A 6,654-nucleotide genomic window follows, 5' to 3' on the forward strand; every position below is an offset into this window, starting at 1 on the left:
TTAAACAAATCAAACTTGTGTGAAATATCACTGCAGTGTAAGTAAACTCATCATCTGTTCTTCTGATTTATTCTCTACATCATGCTCTTCTTTGCCATGTACGTTTCCTTATCACTTTTCAGACTTCTTAAAACTCTTTTTCTTTAAAAAATAAAATAAAACATCTAATTTCCTTTATATTCATTCCTCCATTTGCTTGTCCTACCCATCATGAATAAATTGTGTATGTATGAAGATGTCAGTGTATATAGATGAACAATGTGAATCAGAATACATTAAACTGACACTGTCAGTCTTCTCTCAACACCAACCTCACAAGCATAAATTTCCTTTTTTTTTTTTTTTTAGAAGAAAATCTTCCTGCTAAAAGATGTCTTCAACTATTTAGGACCAGGTTTCTGGAGTTCTATTTCAAATAAGTGTCAAAACTTGCAACTTAATAAATGAAAAAGAGTTTTACACCTAGAAATTTCAAGGGGGAAGTACTTTCATGTAAAACCTGGGTGGATGGGTTTACCCCAGAGGTACCACATGAGGGTTGATAGAGATAATGTAGATAGTTTTCTGCAAAGGAGTATTTATTAAGTTAATCTTATTTAACACTGCTTTTCTTTTTTTTTAATTTTTATTTAAGTTCCAGTTAGTTAACATACAGTGTAATATTAGTTTCATGTGTAAATTTAGTGATTCAACACTTACATACATATACAACACCCAGGGCTCATCACAAGTGCCCTCCTTAATCCCTATCCCCTATTTCACCCATCTCCTCACCCACCTCTCCTCTGGTAACCATCAGTTTATTCTCTATAGAGAAGAGTCTGCTTATTGATTTGCCTCTCTTTTTCCCCCTATGATTGTTTTGTTTCTTAAATTCCATATATGAGTGAAATGCACCCCAATGTTTATAAAAGCATTATCTATAATAGCCAAATTATAGAAAGACCCCAAATGCCCAACAACTGATGAATGGGTAAAGAACGTGTGGTATATATATATACACTAGAATATTACAAAAAGAATGAAATCCTGCCATTTCCAACATGGATAGACCTAGAGAGCTTTATGCTAAGTGAAATAAGTCAGAGAAAGCACTGATTTTCATTATACAATTAGAGGGAGTTGCCCTGGATAAAAATGGCCCTTAGATATAATGAAATCTTACTTACGAATTGAGAGATTCTTGGGGCACCTGGGTGGCACAATCGGTTAAGCATCCAACTTCGGCTCACGTTATAATCTCATGGTTCGTGGGTTTGAGTCCCATGTCAGGCTGCGTTGACAGCTCAGAGGCTGGAGCCTGCTTCAGATTATGTGTCACCCTCTCTTTCTGCCCCTCCCCCATTCATGCCTTCTGTTTCTGTCTCTGTCTCTCTCTCTCAAAAATAAATATTAAAAAAATAAAAGAATTGAGAGATTCTCTGTATAAAAGATTGTAAAAGAGCATTCTATGTAAATATTAACAGTATTTAAAATATGAACATCATTTAAATAAATAATGCTTAAAATTTTTAATAGCTAATATTTATCAATCATCAGTGAATTAATATTTTGCTTCTGTATATTTACCTAATGAGCAGTGTCTATTAAGGATAAGAATATGGTATAAGGATAAGAAAGATAAGAATAGGGTATTTGCTAAGCCTTATGAAGCACCAAATATTGTTGAATGGTAGGTTTTCATGTTTAGCTTTTTTCATGTTCACATACCTAGAGGGAAAGAAGGCCACTACCTGCTGCAGCTAACAACACAAGGTAAAGGACAGGAAGGTTATTTACCTTGACATGAATGTAGTATTCAATGTACAAACTTCTCAAATTGGAAATTAGTTGAATTGGAAAAGCAAGAAATTTCTTATACATATGACCAAAGGATTCATAATATTTCAATTGTATAGAATTTTTACAGATACACACATTTGCCATTAGTTTAAATTGCAACATTTACAGACGCTCAACAAAGGTTTTAATTGACAGAAAAACAGTAACTGCCAAGGTCACAGAGTTCTTAACCTTGTCCAGTTTGTAATGACATGAGCAAAGGTTTTAGATTAAAGGTTAAAGTTTACTTTCAGGGTTCTTTCCACACATCGTATTCTTTTACAGATAACTTCTTTTCCCACTCTCTGAAGTTTCTATCTTCCTCAGAGAACTTGAGAGCTGGGAGGTGAATAAAAGAAAAGGTAAGAGAGATGGAAACTGAGGCTGAAGAGATTTAGGTTGAGATTTTAATAGCTTAAGAGTTGTCAATCACAGACGACTCTTCTGGTTTTGAAAAAAAATTTTGTTAAATATTTTAAAAAATAACACTTAGCCATATCAGTTATACTCCCAAATCTTAGATGTGAGGCCATTAGTCTTAAAAACATACTTATTAGCATGACTGTTGGTTAAAACTTGGTGAGTCATATTCCTATAGATTATATTTGGAGAAGAGATATTTAAATACAAAAATGATTTGAGAGATAATAGATATTGCTATACATAATTCATTGGAAAATGTTTACCTATGTCTTAAACTTAAATCATCATTTCCAAAAATGCATATATGTTCCCCAAACCTATTATTTTGAATATGTAATCCATATTTTCCATATTGACCTTGCAGAAATGCTTAAAAACTCAATTATCATAAAAGTTAATTTCTACCTATTAAGCACTAGATTTTTGTGTATCCCCCAAAATCTTTCTTAAGAATTGTTTTTTCATGACCTAAATAACAGAATAAAAACTGACATAAATTAGTCATCTTGGCTTTTTCAAATTGCCACATTTGTTGTTTTTAAAACAACATGAGGTGCCTGACTGTGAATATGTTTCTCTGTATGAGATTATTCACTGAGTTCAGCCAGTCAGTCATATATAACCGTTTTGCCTGAAAATGGCTCTTTTGCTAGATTTTTGCATATATTTTGACAATGAATTTCAGCACAACAGAAACACAATCAAACTTAACATTTATATTAGCTAATTTTTAATGTTTGAAATAACTGGATAGAAAAATAAAAGAGAACAGAGGCAAAGTAGAAAAATTAAGCATAAGGGATGTATTAATAAATAAGAATGAACAGAGATCTGGATTATTGTCTTGAAACCATATGATTAGATATTGGACTGTATTTTAAAAACTTTTATTGTTAATATAGCCTCCAGAATCATATATAAAACCCTCCCATCAATCTGACTTGTCCACTTATCACTCCTTTGCTTTTCTTTATATTTTTACCATGATTAAGTCTATCCCTAATAATATAGATTAGTTTTGCCTGTGTTTTTAAATTCTGTATAAATGCAGTCATACTGTATAATTGTTGCTTTTGCCTAATCTTAAGTCATTAGATTCATACACGTTACTGTGTGCACTTGTAGTCTGTTCCCTCTAGTGTTGTGAAGCATTTCATTATAAGCATTTCATTGTGTCAAGATATCACAATTGATTTATCCATCCCATTGTTAATGGGCATTTTGACTATTTTCAGTTTAAAACATTTAAAATAACTATTTCTGTGAATACTCGGGAGCACTCATCCGGGTACATATAAACGTGTGTCTCTAGGTATATTGCATCTTGGGAGAAGTTTGTGGGGCACAGGACAATATGTATCATATTCAACTGTAATAAATGATGCCTCCCTGTTTTCCATGGTAGTATATCAACTTATACTCCCACTGGTGGGGGTTGTTTCTGTGGCTTCCTATCCTCACCAACACCTGGAACTCTCAGACTTGGAAGTTTTTACCAATCTGATAGGTGTGTGTAGATATCCCATTGTGGTTTTGAATTGCCTTTTCCTTATGATCAATGATATTGAATACCTTATAAAATGCTTATTGACCATTGGACACATGTTTTATAAATGACTACTGAAGCCTATGGCCATTTTTCTGTTGAGCTGTCTATATTTTTCTTATGGGTTTATATACATGTTTTATATATTCTGAACAAAAGCCTTTTCTTGGTCATATGTCTTAGAAATACCCTGTGAGGCTTGCCTTTTTGCTATCTTAACATCTTTTTTTTCCCAATTTCCGTGCTACTCCTTATTTTTTCTGAACATATCTTACCAATAGGCTACTGACTGAAACATGTAGAATATGAAACAGACCTCTGCCCCTTTTCTCAAACATTCATTTAGTCTTTTCATATACATTTTCTTATTATTCATAAAAAACACATAACACAAGTTAACAATCGTCTTAAATTTTTAAGTGAACAGTACCGTGTAGAATGTGAACAAGCACAATGTTATACAGCATATCTCTACAACTTTTTCATATTGCACAACCCAAGCTTTATACCCATTGAGCAGCAACTCCCCATTCCCCCTTACCACTACCCTTGGCTACCACCATTCTACTCTCTATTTCTATGAGGTCTGCCTTTTCAGGTTCTACATATAAGTGAGAACATACAGTGTTTCTCTCTATATATCTGATTTATTTCACTTAGCCTAATACTCTTCAAGTTCTATCCATCTTGTCACCAAAGGCAGGATTTTCCTTCTTTTTCGTGGCTGAATAATATTCATGTGTGTGTGTGTGTGTGTGTGTGTGTGTGTGTCTCTGTGTGTGTGTGTCTGTGTGTCTGTGTGTGAGACCTTTTATTCATCCATTCATGGACACTTAGGTTATTTCCATGTCTTTTTTTTTTTCTTTTTTTTTAGGTTATTTCCATGTCTTGACAGTTGTAAATAATCCTACCATTAACATGGGAATACAGGTATCTCTTTGAAATACTGATTTAATTTCATTCAGATATATACCCAAGATTGGGATTACTGGATCTTATGGTCATTCTACTCCTACTCATTTTTTTGAGGAAACTCCATATTGTTTGCCATAGTGGCTGTACTAATTTACATTTCTTCCAACAGTAGAAAAAAATTCCCTTTTCTCCACACCCTCACCAACACTTGTTATTACTTATCTTATTTTAGCCATTTTGACAGGTGTGAGGTGATCTCATTGTGCTTCTGATTTGCATTTCTCTAATGATTAGTGATGTTGAGTATCTTTTCATGTGTTTGTTGGCCATTTGTATGTCTTGTTTGCAAATATGTCTTTTCAGATACTTTGTCCATTTTTTTCATTGTACTACTTGTATTTTGCAATTCAGCTGCATGAGTTCCTTGTATATTTTTTATAAAAACCACTTATCAGATGCAATGTCTGCAAATATTTTCTACCATTCCATACATTGCCTTTTTATTTTGCTGACTGTTTCATTTGACACATAGAAGCTTGTTAGTTTGATATAGTCCCACATGTTTACTTCTGATTTTGTTCCTTGAACTTTTGGTATCACTTCAAAAAAAAAAAAAAAAAAAAAAAAAACTGTTGCCAAAACCAGTGTTGAGGGGCTTTTTCTTTACATTTTCTTCTTGTAGTTTTTCAGTCACGGTCTTACATTTAAGTCTAATCCATATCAAGCAGTATATAAGCAATGCTTGTATCTTTAACTGCTTGCTGGCCATTATCCTTAAAAAATATTTCGAGAGTTATCTAAGGCCTTAGGATAACTGTTTTCCCTTTCAAAGAGGATTTGCATTTGTATCCATCTGGTACCTAGGGGCTTCAAACTCTTGGACCATATCAGCCTTAAGAGTCCCTGGCCTAATTAGGCTTTGCCTACACAGGGTGAAAACCTGAGAGAGAATTCTTCTGGACCCTCTTAGGGAAGGGTCTCTGGAAGCCACCACCCCAAGAAAATCTGCTTTTCTTTTTCTTTCTGTTTTCTTCTGCATTCCAAAGTTAGCAAGGCAGCCATTTTAGCAGCTCCCAATAGTTGTGGAGGTAGGAGTGAAAACTCTAAATCCAGTTCACCCAGACCTGAGGTTGTAACCCCTGGGGCTCCAGCTCAGAGGAAGTGTTCTGCAAAATTCCTCACCCTAGTAGGCTGTGGACCTTGACTTCTCTCTGGACATAATTACAGACATGGAACCAGAGCCCAAATGGTTGTAGCAGCAATAAGTGCCTTCTAGAAAAAGATAGCCTTGGTCCTTTAATATTCTGCTTACCTCCCAATTACAAGATCTCATCCAAACACTGGACAGAGAGGGCCCAGTAACTTTTCAGATCTTGAATATTTTAAAATTGCTGTATACACATACACACACACATTCATACATATACATATATACATTTCTCCAGCATACTTTATTGTTCTCAGTGGGAGGGTTAATCTGGGTTACCCAATTTACCATTACTGGAAACAAGACTTAGATGGCATTTTTTAGTGTGTTTTATCAAGCAAATAACTTTCCAGATCTATTGGATTTTGTTTTTTGTTTTTTTAAGGCATTCTTTTCCTGTGCCATAATTAATCTTTGTACATGGTCCCCTACTAGTTACAACACTTTCCCTTCCTACACTGTCCTTTATTGAGCCAACTCTTATTCCTCCTTTAAGATAGTCCAGGAATCATCTCAAGAAGTCTGATTGCATTCCATTCCTCAATATTCAGAGTTGGTGTTCCCCATGCATTTTATAGCAAAGACGATGTATTTAACAACTTAGGTATTGCAGGGGTACTAGCCAATACAAGTAGATACACAGACCAATAACAGATACCAGCTGTAAACCACCAGTACCAGGGTGTACTAAGTATCACCAATGTTCAAAGAATGCACTACAATAAGGTATGATAACATATGC

The sequence above is a fragment of the Hyaena hyaena genome, unplaced genomic scaffold (genome assembly GCF_003009895.1).
Source record: "Hyaena hyaena isolate Hyena2069 unplaced genomic scaffold, ASM300989v1 scaffold_408, whole genome shotgun sequence".
Taxonomy (NCBI): domain Eukaryota; kingdom Metazoa; phylum Chordata; class Mammalia; order Carnivora; family Hyaenidae; genus Hyaena; species Hyaena hyaena.